We start from the raw sequence: 14545 nt of genomic DNA, 5'->3' as shown, positions 1-14545 counted from the left end.
AAATTTCCATGCTGATGACTATTTTAAAAATTATTGCAGTGGTCCGTCTTTTTGTATATGTGCCCTGTACCTTACAGCTCACGTTCCTTGCTATTTGCATGGACTAATTTCCACCTGTGGTGCCGCAGATTGCGGGAGCTGCCATGAATCTACTTCGGTGTTCAGATGCTGACACGGAGCATTGAAGGTGCCTAGTTCACCTGGATTACCTCCTTAACTCCCAGAGGGCAAGGAAGAAACATGCTTTCAAAAACAATGTTTCTAGTTAAACTCTTATTGCTATATGCAGCTTCGGGCTACTCAAAAGTTTATTTGGTGACTGAAAAGGACTTAAAATCAGCATACTATAGTGACGCAGCCACATCAATGTGAATAGCACCTCAATTCACAATAGCTAGACTATGGAACCAAACTAGGTGTCCCTCAACAGATGAATGGATAAAGAAAATGTGGCATATATACTCAATGGAATATCACTCTGCTTTAAAGAAGACTGAAATTATGGCATTTGCTAGTAAATGGATGGAGTTGGAGAATATCATGCTAAGCAAAATAAGTCAACCCCCCCCCCAGAAAAACAAAGCCAAATGTTTTCTCTAATATGCAGATGCTACTTCACAATAAAGGGGGAGGACACTAGGGAAGTATAGCTTTACATTAGATTAGGTAGAGGGCAGTGATAGGAGGGATGGGGAGGGGATGTGGGGATAGGAAAGATAGTAGAAGGAAGCAGACATTATCATTGTATGTATCTATGTGACTGCATGACCAATGTGATTCTGCACCCTGCACACTCAGAAAAATGAGAAATCATACCCCATCTCTGTATGGTGTATCAAAGTGCATAGATGCATCCTACTGTCATGTATAACCAATTAAAACAACAACAGCAACAACAAAAGGAACTACTAGAGGAGGGGAAAGAGCCACATGGGGACCTTGTTGGGCACCAGCAGCCGCCAGGCCCAGAGGGAGAGACCAGGGGCAGTCTGAAGGGATCTCCAACAGCTCAGTGGTGTTAAGAGCAGCAGTGATATTAATCGTCGCTCAATTCTGAAGTTATCCGAAGGTGAGATGGACATGACTTTTGAAATTAAAAAAAAATAATAATCACTCCACATTTTAAACCCCCTCTAATGCATAAAAAATATTTAAATAAAAATGATTTATATTTCAAACACTAAGGACTTTTCCATATTCATAACTTTTAAACATCTTGCAAAATTATAAAATAAGAATTGGATCAGCAACAGAGTTGAAGCATTTTCTCGGAATCACTTTTAAACATGTCGGCTTGGCCATCGGTGAGCAGGGTGCCCTCTAGGGGTCCTCCAGACTCAGCTCAATGACACTGCAATGCAGGTCTGTCCCTGGAGGTCCTCAGGGACAATGCCCATTCACCCTCCTTCCCCCACCCTCCTGCCATCAGAAAGTACGGCTGCAGCCAGGTGCCAAGGAGTGCAACGCAAATCACTGTTTTAGACCAGATTTATGCAGAAACCTTTGAGGCCCCAATAAAACCCAGAATAATTGTTGATGCAGTTACTTTTAAAGGCATTTCTGAAAGTGTGTGATAATTTTTGTCAAGTAAGTGAAACATTTGGTATTCAGTCATTATGACAAAATATAAAATATGTGCATAAAGATGAAGCAAGCTTACCCCAGACGTTCCGAGGACTGGAAATCAGAAGAGCTGTTAACATTTGGGTTGGTGACTATACGCAGTGGTGTGGGTTTCATTTACCTTTTCCCAACCATGCTGCTTGCATCGGACTTTCTTTTCTCTTAGCATTTCAGAAAATGAATACATTTTTGGCTCAGCCTGTGGAGTGAAAATATGATTTATTGAATTTATAAATGAATATTTTAGGATTGTTGAAGTCTCTCAAAAGTTTCTGAATGCTTATAATGTGCTAACTTTTGAAACACTGAAGTTACATCAGGAGTGTTAGCAGTATGTATTCCTGTTTCTAACAGTAGACACACACACACACACACACTCACACACACACTTATTCCTTTAAGCACCTAAGTTCATGCAATGTACTGAGCTGGACATTTAAGCGGCTTTATGAATCATAATATATTCAATAATTTTATGATCTAGGAGCCATAAACTGTGTGAACCCAATGGTTGTTAATGTAACTGGGACTCCTGAGGCTCATCATGCCCACAGCAGACTTCTCCAAGCACCCCCCCCCCACACCTAATTGTGGCTTCTGTAGCAGCTGGTTTTGCAGAAAGCCCCTTCGACGCCAGGAGCACAGTGGTCTCTTTCTTCTCCTTTCGTCTTTGCGTTTCTCTCCCCTACTCTCCCTCCTCCCCGGGCTCCTCACTACACTTTTCCTGAGGACTCTCACAGCAGTGCCAGGGAGGGGGGTCCCGGAGGCCTGCGCTCACTGTGGGCTGAGCCTGAGGTGTTCACGGGCTGTGACAGGTATGTGCTCCCGGCCAGACGGGCTCCGGCATAAATGGCAGCAGAGCCCTGGAGGGGCCTGGAGTCGGGAGGGCTGCCAGCTCCTGCACTCAGGGCTTGCTTCAGAGAGAGCTCACAGGCTGGCTACCTTCCAGAAGCTTCTCAGTGCGCTCAGTGGAGAACAGAAAGGGGTTGGGATTGATGCCCCATCAGAGCCTGAGGCAGGCTGGGGGCTTTGCTGCTTTGCTGTGTCCCCGGGGAGGAGCCCTCTGCATGTGGTCAGAGTGGACACCCTGCTGGACACACCAGTGTCCAGACCCTCTCCTCCGGCCACCTTCCGTGCTGGTGCTGCCTTTCTCTGCCGGCTTCCTGAGTTGCAGTGGGAACACACACTCTTCTTAAATCAGTGCCGTTCTCGGTAGCAGTCTCTGGGCACATGAACCACATATTTGGAGTGAAGTTTACAAAAAAAAAAAAAAGATGTCCCTTCACCTTCACTTCCACACTCTGAGGACACCACACCCCATGCACACCTCAAGGCATCCTTGTCCCCGTCCACTCCCGCATCCACGGGCTCTGCCCCCTGGACTGAGGCGGCCATGTGTGTCGTCCTCACAGCACGGTGCCAAGGGAGATGCCCCAACCTCTCCACCTGAGCACCCTCCCTGAGGCCGACACCTCACTTCCTGATCTTAAAATCCAGGTTTCCTAAAATAATGGCTGATGGCCATCATCTATTCCCCATCTCCATTTTCAGCGCATTAAATCAATTTCATGCACTTTAAGACCTGGAAATACCATTTTCCGTTTTCCATAGAATTCACATCATGTTTCTTCAGTGTCAAACCCCGTGGAATGAGCCTGTGTTCCTCTCCCAAGGACTCATCAGAGCATTGATCTGGCAAAGACCCGCCTTCCTGGTGTCAAGGAAGGTTCTGTTCTCCGCCTCCACAGGTGTCTCCCAGCCCAGCCTCCCTGTCTGCTGGTGTCCTCCTGGCCCTGGGCCCTTCCCCACCTCGGGTGCCCAGACTGAAGGAACCACACAGCGTCAGCAGCACAGGAAGAGGGGCTCGGTCCCCAGAGCAATCCGCCCGCACTTCAGTAAACCAAGGGCTGTGGGGTTACTTACCCTTCAGCTCCAAGGTGAGCCCAGGGCCTAAAGCTCATTAATCCTTCTCGGTAAGAGCGAAATTTTCTTGATTTCTAATTAGGAGTAAAAAACTAAGACTTATAATACCGTCTGGAAGGTGGTGGTGCCTAATGGACGTCTGCTGGCCAGATTCACCAGAGGAGAGGAAAGGGGACGTCTGTGCCTCTGCAAGGTGTCTTTCCCCCTCACTCCTGCATTTCCTGTTTCTTCTTCCCTCTCTCTCCTTGCCTTGAGGTGCTGGGAAGGAACCCAGGGCCTCTGCAGGCCAAGCAAGTGCTGACCACTGAGCCCACCTCTTCCCATTGCACTTCTAACCCTGGTGGCCAAAGAATGAAGAGAGAAATGTAAGAGAAGCAATGAACTCACTCTAGTGGACTCTGTCATGGAAAGGGAGGAAGGACTTCCTCTAGTGACAGAGGGCCGGTGGACCACGCTGGGACTTCTGGGTACAGGGAGCATGCAGGGCCACGGGGCAGTTGAGGGGAGGTTGGCTGTGGGCCTGGCCGAGTGTGATCACTGTCCCAAGCCTCTGCCTTCAGCTGGTGTGAGGAGTGGGCACTCACACCACACCTGGGGCCAAATCCAGTCTCCAGGTCTCTTCTGGAATGTCGGCCTGGCTCACCACTTCCTGGGTGAGTGTTTGCTGAGGTTCCATGAACTGCCGAGCATTGTGCTGGACACTGGGTGTCTTGTCCAGGACACCGGCATCCTTGTCCTGGGAGAATGGTGAGACACACACCATTAGGGATGTGGAATACGCCTGCAGGTCAGGTCAGTGAGATTGGCTTCCTCTGTCCCCACAGCCTGTGGGGTCCATGCTGGGGGCTGTCCACCCCAGCCTTGAAGACAGCATGGGGCTCATGGGAAGGAACCGCATCAGACTGGATGGATGGGGGGGGGGTGGAGACATTTACCTGGCTCAGCTTGTTCTCTTAGAGGCATTCCCAGACCAGGACGGGCCCAAGTGACCGGATCAGTGGCTTCCCACAGACTTTCCTGAGGTGGGTTTGGGCAGTTTCAGGTTTGAAGGTGAGTTGGTTTCTGTGTCATAAACTTCAACTGCTTAGGTTATGAAGAAACCACAGCCAGTAAAATACTCAGGGAGTGCTTAGGGTCTAACCCAGACACTCAGCACGGGACACTGTGCTCACCCTGCTCCTGACAGTGAGGTGGCTGCGGAGGAGTCCTACGGTGGCTCAGCAGTCAACGGCACTGGGGCACCGGGGCCTTGTGGACTCTGCCCTCTTCTTGTCTTCTGTTTTCTGGCAGTGGTGAGTGAGGGTGCTTCTTTCATGTCTAAATTTGGTTGTCAGTAAAGTCATGAAAATTATTTCAACAAAGTTTTAATTATCTTTGTTTCCTAAAGAGGTTAGATAGCAAGCACACGCCTGTTTTCCCGTGCGCAGGCTCTCTCCAGTGGCCCCCCAGAGCACTGTGAGTGAGACACAGGGCCACGTGCCTGTGCTGACGTGGGCGATGCACCGAGTGGGGCCTTGGTCCCAGGTCATGGAGTGCTACTGAGTGCTGGAGACCAGTGTGACCCAGCACGGGGAGGAGCCCGTGCTCAATCGGTCTCCACAAGTCCCTGCTGTTAAGTGCAAACCACGCGTCCAGGGCTTTCCACTTCCTGCATGTGCTCCTGTGTTCGTCGGGCTGGCTGCCTCTTGTTCCCGGCTTCCTTTACAAATCTGGGTGTCCCGAGTGTCTAGCGGAACATCTGGCATCTGGCACATACAAAGTGTGTGCCAAGTGGTTGGTGAAGGAGGACCAGTGGCTTCCCAGGGAGCCAGTGCATAAGTAGACAGTTCCAAGCTTGTGAGGCTCGAAGCCCAGTGGGGTCCCCGGTGCCGTGAGCTCAGCTCTGCATCCCGTGGAAAAGCCCCACTGTGCTTCCTGCAGACAAGCTGCCTGGGGCTCTTCACGCAGTCCCCAAGGCCAGTTCTGCTGCTGCTCTTCTCAGGGCCCCTGTGGTACTTGGCACTAAATCCCCCCAAAGCCAGCGGAGGAGTCCTACGGCACATCATGGTCCGTGATGGATTCAGGTCAGAAGGGAGAGCAGGACATACGTGAGATGAGACGATGCGGCTTCCAACTTTTTGCGACTCATTATTCTGGGCAGTTTTCTTTGCATTTCCTACCACAGCTACCTAGTGAATGGGCAGGGGACGGTGGGTTACTTGACGGAGCCCACCTTGGGTTCCTCCGCTCTACAGCAGACACACACGGTGGTGTAAGTTTGCTAGGAGGTAAAGCACGTGACCTGTTCTGCAAACTGTGACGATGGCGGGCACACATTGTGCACCACGTTGGGGAGTGTGGGGAGGTGCAGGGCACGCCAGCAGAGGCAGCCATGCACTCCTCATCGGGCTGGTATTATGAATGCCTCAGAACTCAGGCTGAGATGCTCTAACTCTGGACCAACGGTATCCATTCCTGCTGCCTGTCACAACAGCACACGAGGCTCGGAGCAGACCCAGCGCCGGGGGCCACACAGTCTGATTCAGGACCCCAGGTACAGGGGCTGGGTGCACGGAGGTGGTTGTGAAGCCTCCTCCTCATGCTCTTCCACACAGCAGGAGAACTCCACCCGCAGGTCTGTGAGGTGCCACGTCCGTGCCCTCCCAGTACCCCGCATTCCTCAAGGTGGGCTGAGGGCAGTGCGCTCTAGCTCACCCCGTTCGACGGCAAACCTTCTCACCTGCCCTTCCCGGGCGAGCGCTGGGCAGTGTGAGCTCTCAGAGCCGTGAAGCGCACGATGGTTCAACGGTCCAAGTTACGGCTGGAGTTTAAATGGTTGAAGATTAAATGCATAGATAGATTCCCAGAAGGACTTTGAGATATTTTAATAATTTTAGAGTCAGCCCCGGGGGGGGGAAATTTTCTTATATTTAACGATGCATTTCCTGGTATCATTTCTCCTAAGGTTTTCACACCGGATATTCATACCCATAGTGTAAGCAGGAATGCAGTGCCGAGATGTTAGCTTTGTTTTCAGAACAGCCCAGATCAAGGCGAGGATCTGCAAGACTAGTCTATCAGACACTGAAGGATTCTGATTCTGTGTCCCCAGTGGCCGCAGGGCTCTGCCACTCCTGCCACTCCTGGATCGGAGCACTTGTTCTCCGAGTCCTGTGTTCACCCCCGAGAACGGGCATTCTGTCGGGAGATTGCATAGGAATGAGTACATCTGTCATATAAGTTAATGTATCATTTGATGAAATCAGTCAGACACCACGTAATGTAGTACATAACAAATAGTATGGATGGCGATCGTGTGTGCAGTGGAGAGATATCATCTAATATATAAATGTGTATACTCACATGGTCTTACACATTATTGGTGCCAAGAAAATGTAATTGTTCTTGTTCAATGAACTGGTCTAGAAATTTAGGAATAGCGGAAGAAAGAGAATTGTTCAGATAGGCAAGTCTGAGTGTAAAAGAGGAAACTGATGTGACGGAACCCTCCTGCTCAGGACCAGTACCCAGCACCCAGCACCCAGCTACCTTGGAGGACCTGGAACTGACTGGACTGTCTCAGAAGTGACCAAGCTCTCTTTTGTCAGATCCACGCTCTCCACCGAGACGCCGAGTGCTGGTGTCCACAGTGACTCACTCCAGGGGAGCTGCAGGGGGCAGAGCGGACCCAGCTGTGCTCCGTGACAGGGGTTCCTGTTCATGTGTCAGTGGGAGGGAGCCTTGGGGTCTTCCTGGGAGCCACAGACCACCAGCAGGAAGGTGGTACTAGGCTCCAGGACTGAGCCCACCTTAAAAATGCTTGGGACCATGGGTTACCTGTCCTACCTCAAAGCGCTGAAGGCCAGGAGCCTTGATCCTTCTCCTCAGGGTCTCTGTGACCAGGCTGGTTTATCCTGGTTGCATGTGTCCCCTGTGTACCTTTGCTGAGTGCCATCCTGACTGCCTCATGAGCTGTTTAGCCCCCTCTAATCCACATGCTGCTTCCCAGGTCTGATTCACTCAACCCTTATTTATCTTCAAGAATTTAAAAATTCAAAAAATTCATCAATTGATTAGATTTACTGTCATTTTATTTCCATGGTGATATTTTGCCAAAAGCCAATTTAACTATGCAAATGTATGCACACTTTCTGTCTAGAAATCCCATTTAATTTTAATAAGAAAGTTAGTAGACAAAAATCATATATTGTTGAATTAAACAGATTATGAATAAAGGATGAGACAGTGACTATCTTGCTGGAGGAATCTTACTATTCAATTATTCAGTTATGAATTAAAATGGGAACTCCAGTGAACAAAAAAATTGAGCTAATCCAGTAAAATCACCTGCACTGGGAGTAACGTCTTCACAATTAATTTGGAAGGAGACACAAGAAAACAACATGGAAACCAGAAAATGGCCCCAATCAAGGGGCAGTGAACAGTTGGGAATCCAGCTCGCGGTCAAGTCCACTCCATAGCATGGCTATAATGGAGCTTCCAAAGTTTGAGGTACCTAAAAAATGGCTTTTATTTGGTATTTTTAAAAAAGTGTCCCCTTAGAGCTCATAAACAGCTATTTACTCTAAATGCATATAATACATTTCCCTGATATTCGCAAAGTTTTAAGAGAAGAAAAAGTTGCAAAGCATCATTCTGGACCACAGAAGGCATGAGCTGCAGGGTGAGGCTTTCCCCAGGCAGAAGCAGGCTGCAAGCTGGAGTCCCCGTCATCAGGAGGCCGGGCTGCGGGTAGGACCCCGGGTCTGCGCTCAGGCCTGCTGACGCCTGGTCTGGGGAAGGGAAGCCTTTCGTTTCTCTCTGCGTGTCAATGAACTCTCCTGACAGGCCAGAGCCAAAGCTGGCTGTTTGCAAACAACCTCATCAGTCTGAAGTGACTCAGAAGGATCAGGATGGCCCGGTGTCACCCCCAGAGCCACCTGTCTCCAGGGAGCTGGCCCTCGGCCCCTCTCAGTCCCCAACTGCCCCAGCAAATGTGGAGGGTTCTCAAGACGCCTGTGGAGCAGGCTCCAGGCCCCAGTCCCCTCCCCAGGGCTGCATCCAACTGGTTCTAACTGCCTGGACTTGGGGGTGGACATCTCCTGGTCCTGTTCTGAGCCCCAGGCACCACCCCACCTGAAGCCAACTGGGGTCCAGCTTGAGCTCTGTTGACCCAGCTCATCAGTCTGAAGTGACCCAGGAGGGTCAGGAAGGCCCACAGTCAGGCCCTGAAAGCAGCGTGGAGTCACAAAGCTGACGGTGGGGTCAGCCTGCAGAGCAGGTCACCTGTGCAGTCCCTATAGGCGCCCAGGACTGAGTGCTGCTTGGAAACCATTGCTGCAGGATCGTCAGGTATGAACCGATGGAGAGAAAGCCTCCTGACTGGAGCCCTGGTCTTCCTGTGCTACCAGTTCCTCCTGTTGTCTTACCTGCAGCCGTGTTGTAAGTCCTAAAGCAGCAGCAGTGTTCAGAACACAATCACTCCAATGCCTCAGAACTCAGAAAATGCCTTTGCAAGGAGACAGTGATTCCAGATGAAGACTTTTCCAAAGGACCAGTCACTCCCACTTGCCCTTCCTTCCATATCAGGAAGAAGAGGTGTTCCTATGTTTGTGCCAAGTTTTCAGTTGCCTCAAAGACACCTTGCTGTGGTTTCCTGGGTTTCCTGGGCTCTCTGGAGTTCCCAGTCTCTTCACAACAGCCAGCTTTTTCCTCTCTGCATCCTTTACGTTCCGGCTATTCTGGTAGAAACAGAGCAAAGCACAGGGAGCCGTCTTGCCGCGTGGCCCGACCTGCCCAAGTGCTGCTCTCCCTCGGCTCCTCTCAGGTGAGCCAGCTTCAGAGTCCGTCCAACTCAGGCCCAGCCTGTCCTCAGAGTGGGCGGCAGCTCCTCTGGCTTCCCTGCTCTGGCCCGGGAGGCATGGTGGCTCACAGTCAGTGCTGGTCACCTGGGCATGGACTTGCAGGGACCTAGCGTGGTTCCCACCCCACCAACTGTGAACCAGCAGCCTGTCCTTTGCAGAAAACAGGGGCGCCTACTGGACTAGGAAGGACGCAGCACTTGTCATCAGACCCGGCTCCCAGCACAGTCTGCCCAGAGGTGCTGTCCTGCAAAGCAAATCCAGACTCCTTGGTGCAGAATGTGCACCTGTCACCCCTACACTTAAGAACCCTAAACCAACAGCATCTGTGGCCAGAGCAGTTGTCTTTCTGCAACAAAACCTCGCAGCTCCATGTCGGCACCCCAGTGCCATGGTCTATGGCAGCACCTGGACCCTCCTTGGTGGAACTTCCTGGTCTGTCCTCTGCCCTGGACACTGCGCAGTGGGGACAGGAAGTACCTTGGGCACATTAATGAGACACGGGAATGCCAGGCCGTGGCCGCCCCCCAGCAAGGTGGGCCAGAGCCTACATACGTCTTCCCTGGAGCCTGCTGCTCTGTCCCCACGAGTGGCCTGCAGGTCCCACAGCTTCGAGTAGGGATCAGAACAACAAGGCTGGCCGGTGTCGGGCTGCCCTGAGGGCGTCCACATGATCTGGTGGGGCTAGGTGCCTGCTGTGCCCAGGCCCACAGCTGGGGGTGGGACCTCGCGCAGGACGCAGCGGTGACCCATGACTCCAGGACCTCCAAGAAGCAGCTTTCAGTTGCTGCTGTCACCCGCAGATTGAGTCCTTGCCCAGGGGCTGGACAGCCTCCCCTTCCATCTTAAGTGGGTCCCCTCCCAAGTCCTGCCAGCAGGTCTGTCCTCCAGTGGAAAAGGCCACTCAGAGGCCGGACCCAGCAGGCCCTGAAACCCCAGCTGCAGGACACCCCGGTACCAGGCTCCCGCCCACTGCCTCCTCCTTCTCTCCACCTGTGGCCACGAAGGGTTCCTCTTCTGGATGGCTGACACACCTGCTGACACTCACACACACACACATCAGAAACACTCACCACGCGAGACTTCACACTCACCCACATACCACATACATTCACAGGCAAACAGAGCACGCGCACACACACACACCACACACACACTCTCAGATGCGCACACCATTGACAGCACACACTACTCACACCACACACACATACACACACACACACACCACACTCTCAGAAGCACACACCATGGACAACACACGCCACATACAAATACCACCCACACTCAGAAATACACACCACAGACAGCACACACTACTCACACTCACACCACACACTCTCAGATGCACACACCGTCAACAGCACACACTACTCACAACACACACACACATACACACACACCACACACACACTCTCAGAAATGCACACCATAGACAGCACACACTACTCACACATGCACACACATGCAACACTAGACACACATTCTCAGAAGTGCACACCATTGACAGCACACACTACTCACACTCACACCACACACTCTCAGATGCACACACTGTCAACAGCACACACTACTCACACACACACAAACACTACCCACACACTCTCAGTGTGCACACCATCGACAGCACACACTCTCACACACCCATACACTCTCTCTCACCTGGGCCTGTCTAGACCTCTCCCTCCATGATGTGCCGACACCTGCAGCTCCTAGGAAGGCCCTGCAGGACAGGGACGGCCTCCCCCAGCCGGGGTGACATTTGTGCAGGATCCGCTGGCCCAGCTACACTGGAGGGAGAGGTGGTGAGGGTGTAGCTCAACAATGACCCAAGGACAGTGGCACCTCTTGACCAGATGGCATGGATGTGGCCAGAGCATGGTGGTGGGGAGACGGGCCCCTTGGAAACAGGTGCAGAAGGGGCGTGTGCAGGTGTGTCAGGGCCGGTGGTGAAGCAGTTCACCAGTGCTTACCAAAATGCAGCCTCAGGGGATCGGCTCCACCTTAACCCTCAAACCAGCCCCTCCCGGAGCCAGGCCTGGCCACTGTGGTGCCCAGTAGGCCTCCAGGGGCAGGCAGGCCCCTGCCTCCCAGACCACAGACAGCCCAGGGAGGCCAGCCCTGCTGAGACTGACCGACTACCAGGATCAGTCGGCCCCTCTCTGCTCAGCTCCCCCCACCCAGAGTCACCCACCAACCACTCCACTCTCTTAGAGGCTACTGTCCCCAGCCTGAAGCCCTCTGTCCTCCTTGTCCCAGGGGTGAGCATGTGCAGGAGGGAGGATGAGTCGGGAGCGCCTCTCCAGGGCTGTAGCTCAGCCCTCCCAGGGTCTAGGCCCTGAGGAGGCCTCCCGCCAGGGTTGGCAAGCCCTCCCAGCATGTCCGGTGTCTCCCATCTGTCCAAGGCAGGGATGGAAGAGGCACACATCCAGCCTCTGCTGTGTCTGATTCAGATTGCAGAAAATGTGATTTGATAATACTCATGTGCTCTCTTCAACTCTTGATTTTTCTAAGTAATTTCTAGGAAAATATTCAAAATTTGGAGTTTCACAAGAGGATTTTGAAAGAAACAATCAGAGGATAATTTTCTAAAATGTCTATTCTTCAATGGCAGAAGGAACGCTGTTGAGAGTAAAGGAAACACTGGGTTAAGCAGATTGAAATGATTTAGAACTGGAGAATGAATCATTGTTCATGTATATGAGGACACTAGGGCTATGCCCTGCACCCCTGCTCCGCTGGAAGATGGGTTTCCTAAGGGTGCTGTGGAGAGTCTTGTGGCACCGTAGTCTCACAGCTCTGATTAGTTGGGTATTGTTTTCCTTCCGTTGCTGTAAGTGCAGGTTTGATTTGCAGATTCGACCTTCATGGAGGCTGACCTTGTCCAAAGCCAATGGAAACCCCCATGTCCTGGTGTCAATGACATGGAGAGTGTTTAAGTACCACATCAGGTTGTGGCGTGTGGCTTGTTCTCAGCCAGCGTCATGGAAAGATAATGCAGGGGACCTGTTTCTGTCCTGGTGAAAGAAGGGCCACGTTTCAAAAAGTAATGTTAGTAAATATTTATCAAATACACTAGAGATGCGATTGATGTCCCTGACCAATGTCTCTAGTTTCACATGCTCTTCACACCCTATCTTATTGGAATTGGTACTTCTGGCCTTGGTAATGTGAGAATCCCCTGCAGATGGATCTCTTCTCCTGCTGGATCTAGAGTTCATCGGTTGAAAGTACGTTTCGTGGATTACAGCCAGATACAGTGGGGGACTGATCTTCATTTCTACTCTTCTGCCTTCTCAGTCTTGATTTCCAGGACGTCATGAACCCCATGTCTCACTTTCCAGTCTGTGCCCACAGGAGTCCTGACCAGAATGGGTTTACCTCAGTTCCTCCCCTGTCCTTTTCATCTCCCTCAGGCGGCGATTAGCACTTCCAGATGGTTGTGACCCTGACGTGACTAAGGCCAGACAGGCAGAGAGTGGGGTGGTGGGGGGCCCCACCCAGCCCCACCAGGCCGCCCCTCTGCACTAGGACTCTGTGCTGAGGTGCAGTAGATGACGAAGCCGAAGGGCTCTCAGTGCTACTGTCCTTGGCAACCGCTGTGCCCCCCCACCCACAGGAGGTGGAGCGCTCATGGTACCCAGGAAGGCCCACGCCCCACGGGCAGCCGCTCTGCTGTCTGGGGACCTGGATGGGAGGGCTCTGTGTCCTTTAAGTTCCCCTCTCCCACAGGGTCACTTCCCTTGAGGGATCGCATCAGGACGTGTGGAAGCACCGCACCCCATCTGGGGCTTCCCAAGGGGGCCGCATGGGCGGGCTGGGGCAGGCCCTCTGTGGTCACTTGTTCTCTTGGTTAAACACCCGGGAGCGGAGTTGCTCTGCCCAGAGGCACCTGCTGAGCCATGTTGATAAGAAACGGAAGCTCCTCCGCAGGTGCTGGTAGCACTGAGCCCTGAGTACCTGGCGGACCTCAGTGCTCCACCTCCTGTCAACAGTGAAGGCTCCCGCCCTCAGCAGCTGGGGGGCTGCTGGGGTGTGTTCAGTCACCTTGTCCTTAGGACCTGGCCTCCCTCCCTCCTCCCTCTTCCCTCCTCCTCCTCCCTCTCTCCTCTCTCTTCTCTCTTCTGTCCCTCCCTCCTCCCTCTCTCCTCCCTCCTCCCTTTCTCCTCCCTCCTCCCCTCTTCCTCCCTTCTCCCTCCCTCCCTCCTCTCCCTCCTCTCCTCCCTCTCTCCTCCCTCCTCCCCTCTTCCTCCCTTCTCCCTCCCTCCCTCCCTCCTTCCTCTCCTCCCTCTCTCCTCCCTCCTCCCCTCTTCCTCTCTTCCCTCCTCCCTCCTCCCTCCCCCTCCCTCCCCCCCCTCCCATGTGCTTCCCCTCCAGAGCTGTCAGGGCTGTCCTTCCCTCCTCCCTTCCCTCCCCTGCAGGTGGCTGTGCACACACAGGGTGGCTCTGCCTTCCTGGTGGGCTGCCACTTCTCCTTCCCCTGCTGAGATGGCCCTGCAGCCTGTTAGATATTAGTGGGCCACTCTGGAGTTTTACAATTACCATTTACCTGCTCTGCTCCTGAGGGGGCTGCAGGGTGCCTCACGCTTCCTGGGGTTGCCTAGGAGCTGCGCTCTGTGCACACCCCATGAGGGGCAGGCGGCCTCTGGGCTGCACTTCAGTGAAGCAGAGAACCTGGCCTCTCCTCAGGCCTCCCAGCCTCCCTCCTTAGCATCCTGACCATGGTGTCTCCGCTGTGTCTGCTCAGAAGGAGGTAAGATGGGGCTTCCTGCCTCAGCCTGGGCTGTGACTCACGGAGCCCAGAGGAGGGGAGAGCCTAGGCAGCTGGACTTCCTTCCCCTGCCTCCTTTCTTACCCGGGTTCCTCCTGCTTGGCTCAGCTCACTTGGCACAGTTGTGGTCCTTCTCAGAGAGGCCTCTGGGCAGTCAGCTGTGTCCTGGGGAGGAGGGCTCTGCGGTGGGACGTGGGGCAGGCGGCCCTCTTCCTAGGGGCACTTTACCCTGGCCCTGGCCTCTGAGGGGAACCTGCGCAGCTCAGATTGTCCCCTGGGTCAAGGTCCTTCCTTCTGACTGCTGTCCCTGGCTCCTCCTCCTCCTGGTCCTGGGAAGGCCGCGATGGTGGCCACAGCTGGGTCTCTTCAGCCCGCCCCTGTCTGGAGTCCA

This window comes from Marmota monax, unplaced genomic scaffold, assembly GCF_021218885.2.
Source record: "Marmota monax isolate L192 unplaced genomic scaffold, Marmota_monax_Labrador192_F-V1.1 WCK01_AAM20220418_F8-fsc00195, whole genome shotgun sequence".
Classification (NCBI taxonomy): domain Eukaryota; kingdom Metazoa; phylum Chordata; class Mammalia; order Rodentia; family Sciuridae; genus Marmota; species Marmota monax.
This window is presented reverse-complemented; position numbering follows the sequence as displayed.